Source organism: Oryctolagus cuniculus, chromosome 9 (assembly GCF_051225735.1).
Source record: "Oryctolagus cuniculus isolate XC-2025 breed Fujian yellow rabbit chromosome 9, ASM5122573v1, whole genome shotgun sequence".
NCBI classification, from domain to species: domain Eukaryota; kingdom Metazoa; phylum Chordata; class Mammalia; order Lagomorpha; family Leporidae; genus Oryctolagus; species Oryctolagus cuniculus.
The window spans coordinates 73,432,462-73,449,901 of NC_142875.1; the positions used below are offsets into that span (position 1 = coordinate 73,432,462).

A 17,440-nucleotide genomic window follows, 5' to 3' on the forward strand; every position below is an offset into this window, starting at 1 on the left:
ATACCAAGGTTTTCAGGTGTATTCACTTTATCTGGTCCTGTTGCAGTTTGTAGCTCTTCCATCCTGTGTTTATGCATGGTAGGAGGTCAATTCCATTGTCAAGGCAAGCAACTATAATGCAAGGACCAACATTTTTAGTGTATGGACAAAAGTCAGGGCAGCTGTCCATGGTGTATGCAACATTTCTGGTACTGATGACCTTGAGTGACGTTGATTTGCAAATCCAACAGCTTTAGCAGCTCAATATATTAATTCAAAACACAACAACAGCATGTTTTACTTGACCACTCACTAGTACTTGACTTATTACCTGAACTTAAGTGCATTCTACACTTAAGCATGTGTCTTCAGTAATGGTCCCTCTCACACTATTACACCATTCAGAAAAAGTGAGTCAGCCATTCACTAATACTTGATCACAAGCATTTATTGAATATCTGCTATGTACCAGGCAAAAAAGACAGAAAGTAATAATAAGAAAACATCTTGGTCCTCAAGAAACAAGCCTTCTAGTCAGAGAAACATCTTACTTGAATGGGTGATAGAGGCTGCAATAGAACAAAGCCTGGGCTAACAGCAGATGCAGGGAAGGGCGGACCAAAAAAAACCACCAACAAAGAGAGTTTCTCAGAGGAAGAGGTACATAAATGGAATTTTGAGAAACAAATGGAAGCTAGCCAAGAGTATTACATGTGGCTAAGTTATAGGTGACTTTTCAGACAAGTGATTCATATTCCTATGGGCATAGATGGACACTAAAAAGAATATAGCTCAATTTAAAATGCTAATAATTTTCCAGTGCTGGAGAAGACGTGAGAAGTCACATCCAGGTGATGGATTAAGGGTGTGCAAAGATCCTAATCTTTCTCCTATAGGCTTCAAAGATTCTTTGAAGAATAGTAAGTAAGCCATATGTGTGCCAGAATTTGAGTTCATTTCTTCAAAAAGCACTTTCTACAAACCAAGTTTGTGCAGGCATTGTGCCATGTTGGGCACTGAGAAAATGATGCTTAAGAAGACAGAAATGGTCTCTTCCCAAAGGGAGGCTACATTCTAACAGAAAAGACACACATTGGGCTGGCACTTTGGCATAGTGGGTAAAGCTGTCGCCTGCAGTGCCAGCATCCCATATGGGCACCAGTTCCAGTCCCGACTGCTCCACTTCCTATCCATCCCTCTGCTATGGCCTGGGAAAGCAGTGGAAGATGGTTCAAGTTCTTGGCCTCTGCACCCACGTGGGAAACCCAGAAGAATCTCCTGGATCCTGGCTTTGAATCAGCCTAGCTCCAGCTGTTGAAGCTATTTGGGGAGTGAACCAGCAGATGGAGGACCTCTCTCTCTGTCTCTGCCCCTGCCTCTCTGTAACTCTGCCTTTCAAATAAATAAAGATGTGTATGAGAATCTGAGTTGTTCCTTTGGCTAAAATGCTTAGGAAAAATTTATCTTAGGATCCAGTGTTTAAGTTGATATATGACAAGCAAATCACAATTTGCATTTATTCATTCCTTTACTTGAGATAATATTAATTATATCACAAGTCTGGAGTGATTTGGGAGAAGAATCGGGTGAAGAATGTTCTAGACAGAGGGAAGAAGAGCTGGCCCAAGAATGGACTGAAGACAAGAGTGGCAAGGACAACGGTGGACAAACTGCAGACTAACAAGTGAGGGGGTCAGAGGATTGGTGGTGGGAAATCACAGGAACTTTAGGTAGAGAACGCATACCTGGATTCACTTCTGTAGATACACCCTGATAGCTGTGTAGGGGAAAAGGGATTGGAGGGCATGGAAGAGAAGTCTCTTTAGTTGTACTTCGAAGGCATTTCAGTGATGCAGGTGAGGCATGAACAGGACTCAGACAAAATAATGGTCATGGAGGTGGGGAGAAGTTTAGTTTGCTCAGGATGCAGGGCAAAAGAGAGAGCCTGAAGAACTCACTGCTTATGTCTGTGGAGGGTAATTACTGCCAATGTAGACTAGAAGCCAAGGCTTCTCCATGTTTGGCAGTGACTTTTCCACTGCATGATGTAAACTTGGGAAAGCAAATGCTTTGTTTATTCTGAATTATATTCTCTTAATTTGAAACACTGTCAAGCTTTGCAGGGTGGTAGTAACATAGCCAACAAGGTCTATCTAAGGTGGGATTGTTGCTAACTGAAATACAGCCAAGAAGTTTAACATGGGAGCCTTCACAATGAAGACCCAAAGACTCAGCAAAGTTTCTATTTTTATGCTTAGATAAAGTGAGGCACGCACAGCCACATAAATGTAACTGTACAAAAGGGCATGATCTAATGATAATAGGCTGGTGGGGTAGGACCCAACAAAGCCTGGCTGTTCAGATTCTTGGCCTCTCTGTGTAGCATTCTGTCCTTCCAGGAATGGGGCAAGATACTTCCTGGTATGGGGGTCTGATTATTTACAATCAGACAAGGAAAGTGAGAGAATTCACTCATAACAAACTCTTACCCAGAAAGTAGGGGTAACAAGAGAACAATATTTTTAGCCTTCTGGATGGTTTTGGGGGAAAGGTGTTCTGTTTTCTATAGCTTATATTGGAGAAAAGAAATTCTGGTTTACATTGCTTGCCTTGGGGGAAAATGAGGGATAAGAGGCAGGAAGGCAAAACGTCAGAGAGAAACTGTTTCTTAGGATTCACTTTGGGATATTGTTTTCTGAACCCCAACACTTTGCTTACCCACAAATGATTTTATTTGGAACATAGTCACCCATTTGGTTTTTTTAGAACATGTCATATGTTATGAGTAAGCTCAACTATTTCTCTTTTAATCCCAAGAGGATGTTAGCTAAGTGGCCCTCATGGAAGACAAAAGACATGCATCTGGAATTCCCTGCTCCATTCTCCATAGAATGGGAAGCAAGGGCCAGACCCAGCACAGCAATGCCCTGTGCCACTTCAGACTTCTCCACAAGGATGGAGGACCGGCAGCATTTTCTGATTAGTTCATTCATTGGACCAGGGCACCCATATGAGCATATGGGGGAAGGACCCAGTAGCTGCTCTTATGTCCTCCTGACACCTGTTGTCATGCTTCTTCTTGTTTCACACCTTCTACTCTTCCAAGCAGTTCTGCAACTCTCTTCTTTTCACTCTCTCTAATACACATCTGTAGTCCTTAACAATACAAAAAGGGACAGTAAGACAAGATGAAATGTTTCAGGGAGAAAAATGGTAGAAGACAATGGCTGTTAGAATCACCACACGAAAGTGCCATTCATTATCCATTGTTCCTTCAAATTAGTAGCTTCATCTAACTAAACTTTCTGCTCTCTATCAATGTCAAAATTGAAGACAGAGGGTGGAGGAAAGACTGTGTTTGGAAAGATGGCATTTTAAATGTGGATTTAGCTAAAGGAAGTGCCACTCTTCTTCCATCTGTCTTTGTCAGCTTTTGTTCTTAGTGTGCTACAAACTCTACTAGAGTTTCTGGCTTTAGCAGAAGTCTCAAGAATAGTTTTTTTTGTGTTAGACACACAGAGTTTCTGACTGGGGGTCATGATGTGATGTGGAAGAAGCAGGGATTTGAATTCAAATTTCAGTCTCATACTCAATGCTTTGGCAATTTGGGGGTGTGTCAGATTAGAGGTAGGTACAAGAGCCCCTCCTATTTGAGTACATCAAATCCTTCAACATTTCTGGACCTCAAATTTTTTTAAATATTTATTTTATTTATTTGAAAGACAGTCACAGAGAGAAGTAGAGACAGAGAGAAGGTTTTCCATCTGCTGGCTTATGGCCAGATCTGCACCCATCCAAAGCCAGGAGCCAGGAGCTTCTTCTGGGTCTCCTACATGGGTGTAGGGGCCCAAGGACTTGGGCCATCTTCTACTGCTTTCCCAGGCCACAGCAGAGAGCTGGATCAGAAAAGGAGCAGCCGGGACTAGAACTGGTGCCCATATGGGATGCCAATATTTCAGGCCAGGGCTTTAATCCACTGCGCCACAGCACCGGCCCCATTGGACCTCAAATTTATAACCTGCAACAAGGAAAGTGAAAGAACATTAATTGACAAGGCACTGAACTGTCTATGTCACTTAGAATCCATGAGGTGAGTATAATGATTCTAGTTTATTATGAAGAAATGAAGGCTCTGAAACTCAGCCTAGGATTTTTAAGACCTAGGCTCTTTCCATTATAGATGTCATCTTCCAACATTTGGGCAAACATTTTGCATATAATCCACTTTTTGAAAGTGGATTTATTTATACTGAAACAAGCCCAAAAGCCCACTCAAAAGTATTGTTATTACATAGGCTATCACTCCAGATACACTATACTCATCATTTTCTGCTGTTGGGTTTATTGATTTTCTGGGGAAAATACACTAATGTATCCTTTGCTGCATTTTTATCCAATTCAAAAGAATTCAGAGATCTCAAGGGGAGGTTATCAGAATCTGTTACACGCCACAGTTACATGCCTGGTGCATTAGTTATCAATTGTAGTATTACAAATTAGTGTACACATAAGCAAGTCTAGTACCTGCTAACACTAACCGATAGAATAAATAAAGGGGAGAGTGATCCAACATGGGAAGTGAGATACTCAGCAGACTCATAGAATGGCAGATGTCCTAAATAGCACTCTGGCCTCAGAATCAGCCCTAAAGGCATTCGGAACTGGCTGAAAAGCCCATGAGAGTATTTCAGGCATGGAAAGCCAAGACACTCTGGCAAAAGATCTCTGTGAGTGAATCTCAGTGGAAAGAACAGGTCTTCAAAGAAGGAGGTACCTTTCTCTGAAGGGAGGAGAGAACCTCCACTTTGACTATGACCTTGTCTAAACAAGATAAGAATCGGAGAACTCAGAGGGCTTCCATAGCCTTGGAAACTCATGACTGGAGCATAGGGAGATTACTGATGCCATAGACAGGAGTGTCAATTGGTAAAGTCAACAACAGGAGTCACTGTGCACTTACTCCTCATGTAGGATCTCTGTCCTTAATGTGCTGTGCATTGAAATTTAATGCTATAACGAGTACTCAAACAGTATATTTCACTTTGTGTTTCTATGGGGGTGCAAACTGTTGAAATCTTTACTTAATGCACACTAAACTGATCCTCTGTAAAAAAAAAAAAAAAAAGAAAAGAAACTATCAACTCCCAACTTGACTCTCACTGGGATTAAACATGACAATAGGTCTGATCTGATTTCATCATCATTAAAAAAGATCATCTATTATTTTTCACTTTATGTTTCTGTGTGGGAGCAAACTGTTGAAATCCTTACTTAATGTATACTAAGCTGATCTTCTGTATATTAAGATAATCGAAAATGAATCTTGATGTGAATGGAAGGGGAGAGGGAGTGGGAAAGGGGAGGGTTGTGGGTGGGAGGGACAGTATGGGGGGAAGCCATTGTAATCCATTATTCATACTTTGGAAACTTATATTCATTAAATAAATTAATTAATTAAAAAACAAACAAACAAAAAAAATTAGTGTACAATTCAGTGACTTAAAATAACGTTTATTACCTCACAATTTCTGTAGGTCAGAAGCATGGGTGAGGCTTAACATGGTTTGGGAACTCTCACATGTTGATATCAAGGGATTGGCCAGGGCTGTGGTATCCAAGGGCTCTCCTAGTGAAGGATCTGCCTCCAAGCTCACTCATCCCATCACTGGCTGGATTTAGTTCTTCCAGCACTACTGACTGTAGGCCTAACTCTGTTCTTTGCTAGGCAGGTCTCTTTGTAAAGTCAGCTGACTCTATGGCAGCAGGCTTCCTCATAACAAGGTGGCAAGGAGGGCTAGAGAAAGTGAGTTCTAGGAAGATGGGAGTCACAGTCTTTTTTGTGACCTGATACTGGAGGTGACACCTCCCTGCCTTATTTATACTTTATTCATTAGAAGTCACCAGGTCCAACTTATATACAAAGGAGGAAATCACACAAACATGAATGTTAGGAAGCAAGGATCATTGGGAACTGATGTCATTTCAATGTTTGTCCTCTCTGAAACCCAGGCTGAGGTTTAACTGCCGTTCTAACAGTGAAGAGGTGGGACCTTGGGTGATTATTCTCTGAGATCTCCTCCCTTGTGGGGGGAATTGTGGCTGTTATAAAATGCCAAATTTAGTCCCTGTTTTTCTCTCTCTTGCCCTTCTATCTCTCACCACAGGAAAGATGCAGCAGGGACGCCCTCACCAGATGCCAGCCCCTAAAATTTGCAAGACTCCGAGCCAATAAATTTCATGTTCCATGATAACAGCACAAAACAGATGAAGACAGAAATCTTGGAAGACAGAAGTCTTGGAAACCTACCTACCCACCTGCTGGACCAGTACATTCCAAGTGCTGTAAAACCAAAACAAAACTGAGAGAATTTGGTGCTGAGGCTAAGTGAATTATAGTTATCACTAACCCAAAATTTTTTAAACTTAACTGAAAAGTGATCGCTGTTAAATATAAGAGTGGGAATTAGAGAGGGAAGAGATGTGCAATTCGGGACATGTTCAAGCTGACTTACCTCAAACGGTAGAGTTAGAAACATACCAGGGGATTCCAATTCAATCCCATCAAGGTGGCATGTACCAATGCCATCTCATTAGTCCCAGTGATCAATTTCTGTTCACAATTTTTCATAATGATAGGACTAAGAACCAAAAGGATCACATAAACAAGAATAGTGTCTTCAAATACTAGCTGATAGAATAAAAAAGGGAGAGAATGATCCAACATGGGAAGTGAGATACACAGCAGACCCATAGAATGGCAGATGTCCTAAACAGCACTCTGGCCTCAGAATCAGCCCTTCAGGCATGCGGATCTGGCTGAAAAGCCCATGAGAGTTTTTCAGGCATGGAAAGCCAAGACACTCTGGGGGAAAAAAAAAACCTAAATGAAAGATCTCCGCGAGTGAGATCCCAGTGTAAAGAGCGGGTCACCAAAGAAGGAGGTACCTTTCTCTGAAGGGAGGAGAGAACTTCCACTTTGACCATGGCCTTGTCTAAAAATGATCAGAGTCAGTGAACTCAGGGGACTTCCATAGCCTTGGCAGCTCATGACAAGAGCCTAGGCTGATTACTGATGCCATAAACAAGAGTGTCAATTTATTAAGTCAACAACAGGAGTCACTGTGCACTTACTCCTCATGTAGGATCTTTGTCCTTAGTGTGCTGTACATTGAGATTTAATGCTATAACGAGTACTCAAACAGTATTTTTCACTTTATGTTTCTGTGTGGGAGCAAACTGTTGAAATCTTTACTTAATTTATGCTAAACTGATCTTCTGTATATAAAGAGAAATGAAAATAAAAAAAATTTCTAGTTCTTAAGTACAAGAAGCTAGTCTCATTGTTTTCATGATTGAACTCACAATAAATTTCAGTTGATACCAGTAAATTCATCTCAATAAAATATCTCTTTTTTAAGGGTTTATTTATTTATTTGAAAGTCAGAGTTACAGAGAAAGAGCAAAAGACAGAGAGAGATCTTCATCTGCTGTCCCCCAACCCCCCCCCCCCCCCGCACTGACTGCAATGGCCAGCACTGGGCCAAGCTGAAGCCAGGAGCCAAGAGTTTCTTCTTGGGTCTCCCACATGGATGGCAGGGGTCCAAGCACTTGGATCATATTCCACTTCTTTGCCTAGGCCATTGGCAGGGAGCTCAATCAAAAGTGAAGCAGCCAAGACACGAACCAGCACCTGTATGGGATGCTGGCACTGTAGGTGGTGGCTTTACCCCCTACACCACAAGGCTGGCCCATTAAATATCTCTGTGTAGCAGCTGTGTGCATGTGAAGGTACTTTAAAACATCTGTGGCAGATAGAATCAAAGGATAAGTTTATTTTGCTATAATTATATTTTTAAATCTATGCACAGGTTTCTTCATAATATACATTTCCTGTGAACTTTTTCTCAATAATTTTGCAATAATTTTGCACCAAAATAAACTTATCTTTTAAGTCCACTTTTTACAAACTTTTAAAGTATTTTTGTATTATGCTTACCTGGAAGTTTGTTGTTGGGTGGGAGTGAGGAAGGCTGGCTTGGAAGAGTTTCCTGAAGGAAGAGGTGACAGCATCCAGAGGGCTACAGTGATTGGCTGACACTTCCTGGTGGGTGAGGCTACAGACTGAAGGGAGTACCTGTTTGTATGGGGCTCTTGGTTAATAACTGGGACCCAAGGAGTCACTTCCAGAACCTGACCCACAGAAAGTGACTTAGAACTGGGGAGAAGGTCGCCTTTCCCAAGTGACTTGGCTAAATAAACAATTAGATCACGAGCAACCTAATGTGAAACAAAATGCAGTGATGAAAACCAACCACTTGGCTTTGGATGAATATTTGGTTTCGTAGATGATTATCTTAAAAATGACTTCCTCAAATACTATTTTTTCCTGTGTGAGTAATTGGGGTTCATCACTAGCCAGTTTTATAAGTATTTATGCAAATATTTATTAGAATTGCTTTTGAAATAATTTATTGGTGGGTAGATATATTTTTTTCTGTATTTTTCCTTCCAATACATTTTCTGCCAATGAAACAATTGTACTCTTTGGAATTTTTCAGAGTGGAAATGTGGCAGCAATTTAAAGGTTGTTTCCAACTCCTCAATATTACAAATAGTTCAGGGCAGGAACATTTGGTTGAAAATGATTGTGAAATTAAAAATTATAAAGTAAAAAAATATTATAGAGACATAAGTGTCAACTGGAGATCTTCCATTTGGATCATGTCATCATTTCAACTAAATTATTATCTTGAACTACTCATTTTTCCTCTGAAACCTACTCCAAGCTTGGCATCTTGGGTAGGGTTCTGGGAAAAGGATCAATATCTTCACCAAAGACTGTAGCCCTGGGAACAGCAGTAAAATATTCCCTGAGTTACTGACTGGATAGCAGCCATTAATAAGGAGGACATAGACCACAATTGAATAGACAATTTATAAATACATATGATTCTCAAACAAGATCCAGCAGTTACTGAATGGTCTTTAGTGAAAACATGATGTCTTAAAATATTTAGGTAAGTCCAAAAAGACAAAAACATTCAAGATGTCACTGTTCATGGTCTTTTCTTGGGAGAACTAGGGAGATTCAAATTATATAGCTATAAGTCACTGTTATTATTTCACTACCACTATACCATTCACTTAGGGTAGTGATTGTTAAGGTGGGGCATGTGCAGGCATACCAAAAACCATATAATGAAGCCTAAAGTGCTCTAAAAATAACATCTTTTTAAAAAAATGTTATCTGCAGTTATTGCTTCCCTGTCACACCTCTTTTTAAAGATTTTTATTTTCAGTATATTTGAAAGAGAGACAGACACAGACAGGGATCTCCCAGCTACAAGTCCACTCCTCAAATGGCCACAACAGCCAGAACTAGGCTGGGTCAAAGTCAGAAACCCAGAACTCAATTTAGATCTCCCACATGAGTGGCTGGAACCCAAGTACTTGAGTCATTACTGCTGCCTCCTACGTAAGCATTAACAGGAAGCTGGATCTGAAACAGAAGAGCTGGGACTTGAACTGGACATTCCAATGTGGGATGCAGGTAACTCAAGCAGCATCTTAGCCTCTGCACCAAATATCCTTCCCCCTCCCTGTCTTCATGTGCATCCAGGTTCCTGACCCACAGCATTTTTCCTTACCCTCAAAACATCTTTGAACACATCTTGCAAAGAAGGTCTGCTGATGGTGAATTTCCTCTAAGAAAGTCTTTGTTCTTCCTTTACTTTTGAAGAATAATTTCACTGTATATAGTTCTATATTGGTGGATTTCTCTTTCAACACTTTATTTCATTCTACTTTCTTCTTCTCTGATTGGTTTCTGATGAAAAGTCTACTGTAATTATTTTTCCGCTACTCCTAAGGTTAGGTGCTTCTATTAAAATTTTTTACATCTTTATACATGCATTTATGGGACTCCATGTGATGTTTCAGTACTGGTACTTTTTACCCTCTATCTTTTAAGATTTTCTCTCTCTCTCTCTCTCTCTCTCTCTCTCTCTCTTGCTGTTTGACTGTGATATGCCTAGGTGTAGATTTTTGCATATTTATCCTGTTGGATATCTTCTGAACTTTTAAAAAATATTCATTTATTTATTATTTGAAAAAAAGTGTTACAGAGAGAGGGAGAGACAGAGAGAGAAAGAGATCTTCCATCTGCTGATTCACTCCTCAAATGGTCACAATGGCCAGAATCGGACCAGGCCAAAACCAGGAACTTCATTTAGGTCTCTTAACTGGGTTAAGGGCCTAAGCACTTGGATCATCTTCTGCTTCTTTCTCAGGCATGTTAGCAGAGAGCTGTATCCAACGTGGAGCAGCCAGGACACCAAACAACACCCGTATGGGATGTCTACAACACTGGTGGTAGCTGAACTAACTGCACCAGAATGGCAGCCCCTTTTCTGAGCTTTCTGAGTCTGTAGTTCTCTGTGTGTCATTGATTTTGGAGTATTCTTGTCTATCATTACTTCATTTATTTATTTTATTTATGTATTTATTTTTAATTTATTTTTATGTATTTTCATGCATTTCATAAATACAACATTAGGAACATAGTAATTCTTTCCACTGTACCCACCCTCCCACCCATTCTCCCAACTTTCTTCCTCTTCCCTCTCCTATTCCCTGTTTTTCACTAAGATCTATTTTCATGTAACTTCATATACAGAGGATTAACTCTATTGTAGGTAAAGAATTCAATGCTTTGCATGAGAAAGAAAATGCAACAACAACAACACAAAATAACTGTTCCTCAACAGTCCAGACAAGAGCTATTCAAAGTTATTACATCTTGAAGATAATTTCACCTTTTTTTTCCCCTTCCTTCCTTCTTCTACTTTCCTTTTAGGAATTTAATTATCTTTAAAGGAAAACCCAAGTTACATCTTTTGTGAGCTCTGAGATGTAACTATAACTTATGAAACATAAGAATATCCTCCACTTAACACACTAAAAGGAAGTGATTCTTGAGAACAACTATTACTATTGAGTCTCGTGAACTCTTTGCAGACAGAGGTCGTGCATGGGAAGTTAGTGCACAGTGACTCTTGTTGTTTATTTAACAATTAACACTCCTATATATGATGTCAGTGATCATCCAAGGCTCTTGACATGAGCTGATTAGGCTAGAGTACAGGAAAATATTAAAAACTTCTATTTTTAAGAAGACTGGATAAAGAAGTTATGGGATATGTACTCTATAGAATACTATACAGCAGTCAAAAACAATGAAATCCGGTCATTTGCAACACAATGGAAGAATCTGGAAAACATCATGCTGAGTGAAATAAGCCAATCTTAAAGGGACAAACATACGTTCTCCTTGATCAGCGACAACTAACTGTGCACTTAAAAGGAAACCTGTTGAAGTGAAATGGACACTATGAAAAACAATGACTTGATCAGCCCTTGTCCTGACTGTCGAGGAACAACTTACTACTTTATTCCTTTTAGTATTATTTTGTTCTACTTAATACCATTGGTTGAACTCATTAATTCACATACAGTTATTCTTAGGTGTTTAAATTTAACTGAAAAGTGATCCCTGTTAAATATAAGAGTGGGAATAAGAGAGGGAGGAGATGTACAATTTGGGACATGTGCAATCAGACTTACCCCTAATGGTAGAGTTAGAAACGTTCCAGGGGATTCCAATTCAATCCCATCAAGGTGGCATGTACCAATGCCATCTCACTAGTCCAAGTGATCAGTTTCAGTTCACAAGTGATCATAATGATAGGATCACATAAACAAGACTAGTGTCTGCTAATACTAACTGATAGAATTAAAAAGGAGAGAACGATCCAACATGGGAAGCAGGATTTACAGCAGAATGGCAGATGTCCTAAATAGCACTCTGGCCTCAGAATCAGCCCTTAAGGCAGTCGGATCTGGCTGAAAAGCCCATGAGAGTAGTTTAGGCATGGAAAGCCAAGACACTCAGGGGGAAAAAAAAAAAAAAAAGAGGACCTAAATGAAAGATCTCTGCGAGTGAGATCCCAGTGGAAAGAACGGGCCATCAAAGAAGGAGGCACCTTTCTCTGAAGGTAGGAGAGAACTTCCAATTTGACAATGACCCTGTCTGAATAAGATCGAAGTCGGCAAACTCAAAAGGCTTCCATAGCCTTGGCAACTCATGACTAGAGCCTAGGGAGATTACTGACGCCATAAACAAGAGTGTCAAATTGTTAAGTCAACAACAGGAGTCACTGTGTACTTACTCCTCACATGGGATCTGTCCTTAATGTGTTGTCCAATGTGAAGTAATGCTATAACTAATACTGAAACAGTATTTTACACTTTGTGTTTCTGTGTGGGTGTAAACTGATGAAATCTTTACTTAATATATACTAAATTGATCTTCTGTATATAAAGAGAATTGAAAATGAATCTTGATGTGAATGGAATGGGAGAGGGAGTGGGAGATGGGAGGGGTGAGAATGGGAGGGAAATTATGGGCGGGGGGGGGAGCCATTGTAATCCATAAACTGTACTTTGGAAATTTATAGTTACTAAATAAAAGTAAAAAAAAAAAAATTCAGGTCCCTGAAAAAAAAAAAAGCATGGCAGATGTCCTAAACAGCACTCTGGTCTCAGAATCAACCCTTAAGGCAGTCGGATCTGGCTAAAAAGCGCATGAGAGTATTTTGGCATGGAAAGCCAAAACACTGTGGAAAAAAAAAATTACCTAAATGAAAGATCTCTGTGAGTGAGATCCCAGCAGAAAGAACAGGCCATCAAAGAAGGAGGTACCTTTGTCTGAAGGGAGGAGAGAACTTCCACTTTGACTATGGCCTTGTCTAAATAAGTTGGAGGTGGTGAACTCAAGAGGCTTCCATAGCCTTGGCATCTCATGACAAGAGCCTTGGGTGATTACTGACATCATAAATAAGAGTGTCAATTGTTAAATGAACAACAGGAATCACTGTGTACTTACTCCCCATGTAGGATCTCTGTCCTTAATGTGTTGTACTATGTGAATTAATGATATAACTAGTACTCAAACAGTACTTTATACTTTGTGTTTCTGTGTGGATGTAAACTGTTGAAATCTTAGTGTATACTAAGTTGATCTTCTGTATATAAAGATAGTTGAAAATGAATCTTGATGAAGAATGAGAAGGGAGAGGGAGTGGGAGATGGGATGGTTGTGGGTGGGAGGGTGACTATCGGGGGAAAAAGCCGCTATAATCCAAAAGTTGTACTTTGAAAATTTATATTTATTAAATAAAAGTTAATAATTCTGTTTTTAAAATTTATTTTCAAACATGAAAATCAATGAAATAAAATATACCAACATGTGATAAAATGATTAGCACTAGCTTCATCACTCAATCAGTACATCTCTTTATCTGTTGAGCAACGCCAAGTGAGGAGTGAGTTACCTGCCTGAGTTCCACGAATGTGATGTGCTACAGTTAATATGAATGTGTTCTCTGATTAAGTGAATTATTCAGTTCTAACTAAATCATGTTCTTCAACCAGTAGCTGGTTCTTCCAACCAGTAGTTGGAAAAAGTTTCTACAAATTTAAATGTGATGGCAGGGCCAATACTGTGGCTCAGCAGGTTAAAGCCCAGCCTGAAGCACCGGCATCCCATATGGATACTGGTTCATGTCCTGGCTGCTCCTCTTCTGATCCATTTCTGTTATGGCCTGTGAAAGCATTAGAAGATGGCCCAAGTGCTTTGGCCACTGCACCTATGTTGGAGACCCAAAAGAAGCTCCTGGCTTCAGATCAGCTCAGCTTCAGCCATTGAGGCCATCTAGGGAGTGAACCAGTAGATGGAAGACCATTCTCTCTGTCTCTCCCTCTCTTTGTTTATAACGTTACCTCTCAAATAAATAAAATCTTGAAAAAATAGAGATGGCATTTAATATAATACTATCAAAGAAAAAGCAAGTTATCATGAAAAAAATGTTGATTGTGCTTATATAGAAAGATAGTCATCAATATAAATTTTCTCTTCAGTGTAAAGGTAATATTAATTGCAACAATGAATTAAAAACTGTCTGCTTTTGATGACTCTGCCTATGGAGAAAATGCTGTGGAAGCTAATGTCTGGGACAGTTTCTATTGTTTCATTATTTTAGTGCCAGAAACAATGTGCCTGACCTTAAAGACTCATAACTTGACTATTTAGGGAACTTGGGAACTTTTTAAACCAATTTGCTAAAAATGTTAAAATATAGTAACTTCTTATTAGTTGAAAGAACTTCTGACTGACAACCAGGGAAGGCAGAAAATGACTTGCCTCATTTCGGCTAAAATCCTTACATAATTAGTGAAGAGGATGAATAAAAGCCTGTAACAAGCTAGTAGGAGCAGTAGCTGACCAACAAATACTGTTGATTCATTGATTCTCTGGTTCAGTGTAATTTTCTTTCTCTTTCTCTCCCTCTCCATTTGTCTTGTGGAACTCACTTCCTTTATCTGACACATTCCTAAGATAGTTGAAATATCATCCTTGCAGAAAAGGTTAAAGGGCAAATTTCAATTCCATCCAGGCTTTGCTGTTTTTGACCATATTTTTTGGCAAGCAGAGAGAGTTCTGGACTTATAAATGAGAGCATTGTTAGTTTAATAAACAAATTTTCAAATATTCTCTGGAAATCTCATTAGTAAAGAAAGAAATAACCTAAAATATAAGAGATAAACATTATACAAGCATTTAGATAAGTATGGATTTTCTTTCTTAGAAATATGTTGTTATTATCATGTAAGTACAATAGTAATTAATAATTTAAAGCCTTCTGCTCGCCTTTTCATTTCAAAAGATTTTGAAAAAATTAGGATCCTGTGAATTCACTGACTCATGAAAGTATTGTGAGTTGGCCTCTGTAGGAGGAAATGCAAGACACAGGCAACTCAAACAAATGTGTGAAATAAAAGAACAGTTCCAACAAATGATAGATGAATCAAAACTGGATATTTCAGTAACTAACTTTGGTAATAGATTTTAAACAGAAAGAAAAACCATGTAATGCCTATATCCTCTCATTCAGTGGGCATCACTATTAGAAACAAAATGTTCACAGCCAAAATGAGCAGAATAGGGTTCATGTGCAATGCAGGAAAACAAATTTTGTGTTTTAATATTACCACAATTGCACTTTTTGCCTTTGCTACTTTTCCTGACTTTTATTTTCATTCTGTGCATAGCAACTTCTTAATTAACATTTTAGATGAGAACGTCAAAAACAGGGAGATGACAGACTGCTACTATTCTTGGTCTTGGTGACACTTTCCCTATGGCAGAATGACAGTCACAGCTGCAAGTCATTGCAAAGAATCTGCCTGAAATTAGCATTTAGGTTGGGTCAAAAGAGCTTCAATTTTCTGGAGCAGTTTCTTTATCCTGAGTAGTTCCCAAGTGAAACAGAAAGTCACTGGAGCAGGTTAGTTGTGAATCTCTTTTGAAAGCCACAGCCCATTGGTAGCAGGAAGACCACAAATCAAAGCACAGTTCTCAACAGCTTTATCAAATCTCTATCTTCATGTCACGGTGAAAAATACAAAGATGTGTAAGAATTATCTCTGCCGGTAAGTGATATATTATAATACAGTGATCTTTTTGGTTAGAGACAAGTAACAACTCCTGACATCCCCCTTCTCCCCTGCCAAAGACTACATTCTCCACATGGTTCACACCCAGCTGCACAAAATGATATCACTTCCATTATACTTTACAAGGAAACAGCTGATTGTTAGGCAGTTACTTATTTCACCAGTTTTATTGGCCAACCTAGGGAATAAGCAGCTCAGTGAGCAAACAAATGGGAGTGAAGGGATTCAGAAGACCCCTGCCACGGATTTGGAGGAGAAAGAAATAAGCAAGTTGGTATCCATCCTAACCTCTTGGCTTCCCTTTGCCTGAGTAGATGGTGATGTCAGGCCATGAACTGATGAGGGCTCTGGGCCTGGAGATCCCTAGAGCACCTGGGACTCAAAGATGCTTCTGTTTTCTGTTTATCCAAAAGTGCAAAGCTGATGGCAACACAAAAGCAGGTGTCGGATGCCAAGACAGGCTGACACAGATCACCCTACCTCAGCCTTCAGATGGGATTCTGTCCTACTGAGTGACCACCCACAGGTACTCATTTTACTCTCCTGTCTTCCCCTGCAGTGAATGCTCCAATGTAAGAGATTCTCTCCAGAAATCTTACTTTAAATATGCATCTATGTTGTGACTAACAGCACCTGTTGTTTCTCTCAAATAAAGCAATCATCAAATAATGAAAATTTTGTCTTAGGCAAAATTAAATTTTTGTTTTTGTTTTTCTTCCTGTGAGATTCGCTTAATTACCAGGAATAGACTCAACTTAATGCTTAGTGGAATTGCAAGTAACGGCTTGGAATCTAGCTTTTCTTAGCATTAAAATGCTCAGTTTTTAACGTTACCTATTGCTTTCAAACATATTTCAAATATTTTGAAATAATAAGTGACTGTCTTTTAGTCTCTGAACTCATCTTTGAGTCTGTTTAAAGAATGTTCTGTGTCCAGCTGACATTCTGAGATGCCAGATCAGGACAGTGGATATGTTTGACTAATCAGGGGGAACATGGCTGCCTGCCACATTCAGAGTAGGTATACTAAAGTGTTCAAAAGTATTAATCATAGAGAATTAGTTCATCAGCACCAGCATGGTTTTAACTATTGCCTTTGTCAGCATTTCATTGTTGTAATGAAATACCTGAGGCAGGCTAACATTATAAAATAAAGAGGTTCACTTACCTCACATTTTTGGAGGTTCAATTCTAAATTCAAGTGGTTCAGTTGGTTTGGCCTCTGGTGGGGGCAGTGGAAGGCAATGGCAGGGGCATGGGTTAGAGTTAGCAGTTGTATCTTGAGCCTGGTAATCAGAGATTGAATGGAACCTAACTGAGGCTTTTATAAACATCTCTGTCACCCTCAATGACCTGAGTTTTCTTTAGACCTCACCTAATGGTGACACCAGTTCTCAGTGGTGCCGGCCTGAGGACTAAGACTTCTATCAAGTGGGCCTTTGAGGGACATTCAGCATCCAAACCACAGCAGCTATGTCTGAACAAGAGCCTTCACCTCATAAATCTATGCAGAAAGCCTCTGCCAGGACACATTGTTGCATGCTGGGAATGCGAGGGGAAAGAGGAGATGCTCCACTTCAACTCAGGCTGCTTTGACTCCTGTCTTCCCCAATTGTGGCTTTCCACAAGTGCTTCGTCACTCCCCATCAAAGCTTCTTCCTTTTCTAGAAAGCAGGTGAGACTCCACATTAGGCACAGAGCCATGCTTGCCCATTGGCCTCAAACCACAGAAACAGTTTTTGAGCATGCTGCTTGCCCCAGCACTACCTCCTGGCTATTCAACCATTTCCCCCAGTCATCTCCATTGCCACAGTTCTCAGAGCATCATCTCTCGGGTGCACTGGTCGTCTGCTTTCTAATAGGCTACCTGTTTGACAGCTTTAACCTG

At 39.8% G+C, this 17,440-nt stretch overlaps 1 long non-coding RNA gene across 1 annotated transcript; it reads right to left on the bottom strand.

Moving 5' to 3' along the window:
* Positions 1–3,653: 3,653 nt before the first annotated feature.
* LOC108178925 (uncharacterized) lies at positions 3,654–17,197 on the bottom strand. Its single transcript, XR_007913716.3, has 3 exons — positions 16,721–17,197; positions 7,976–8,113; positions 3,654–3,997 (listed from the first exon to the last, which is right to left on the bottom strand). It is a non-coding gene; the product is annotated as an uncharacterized LOC108178925 (long non-coding RNA).
* Between the last annotated feature and the right edge of the window lie 243 nt (positions 17,198–17,440).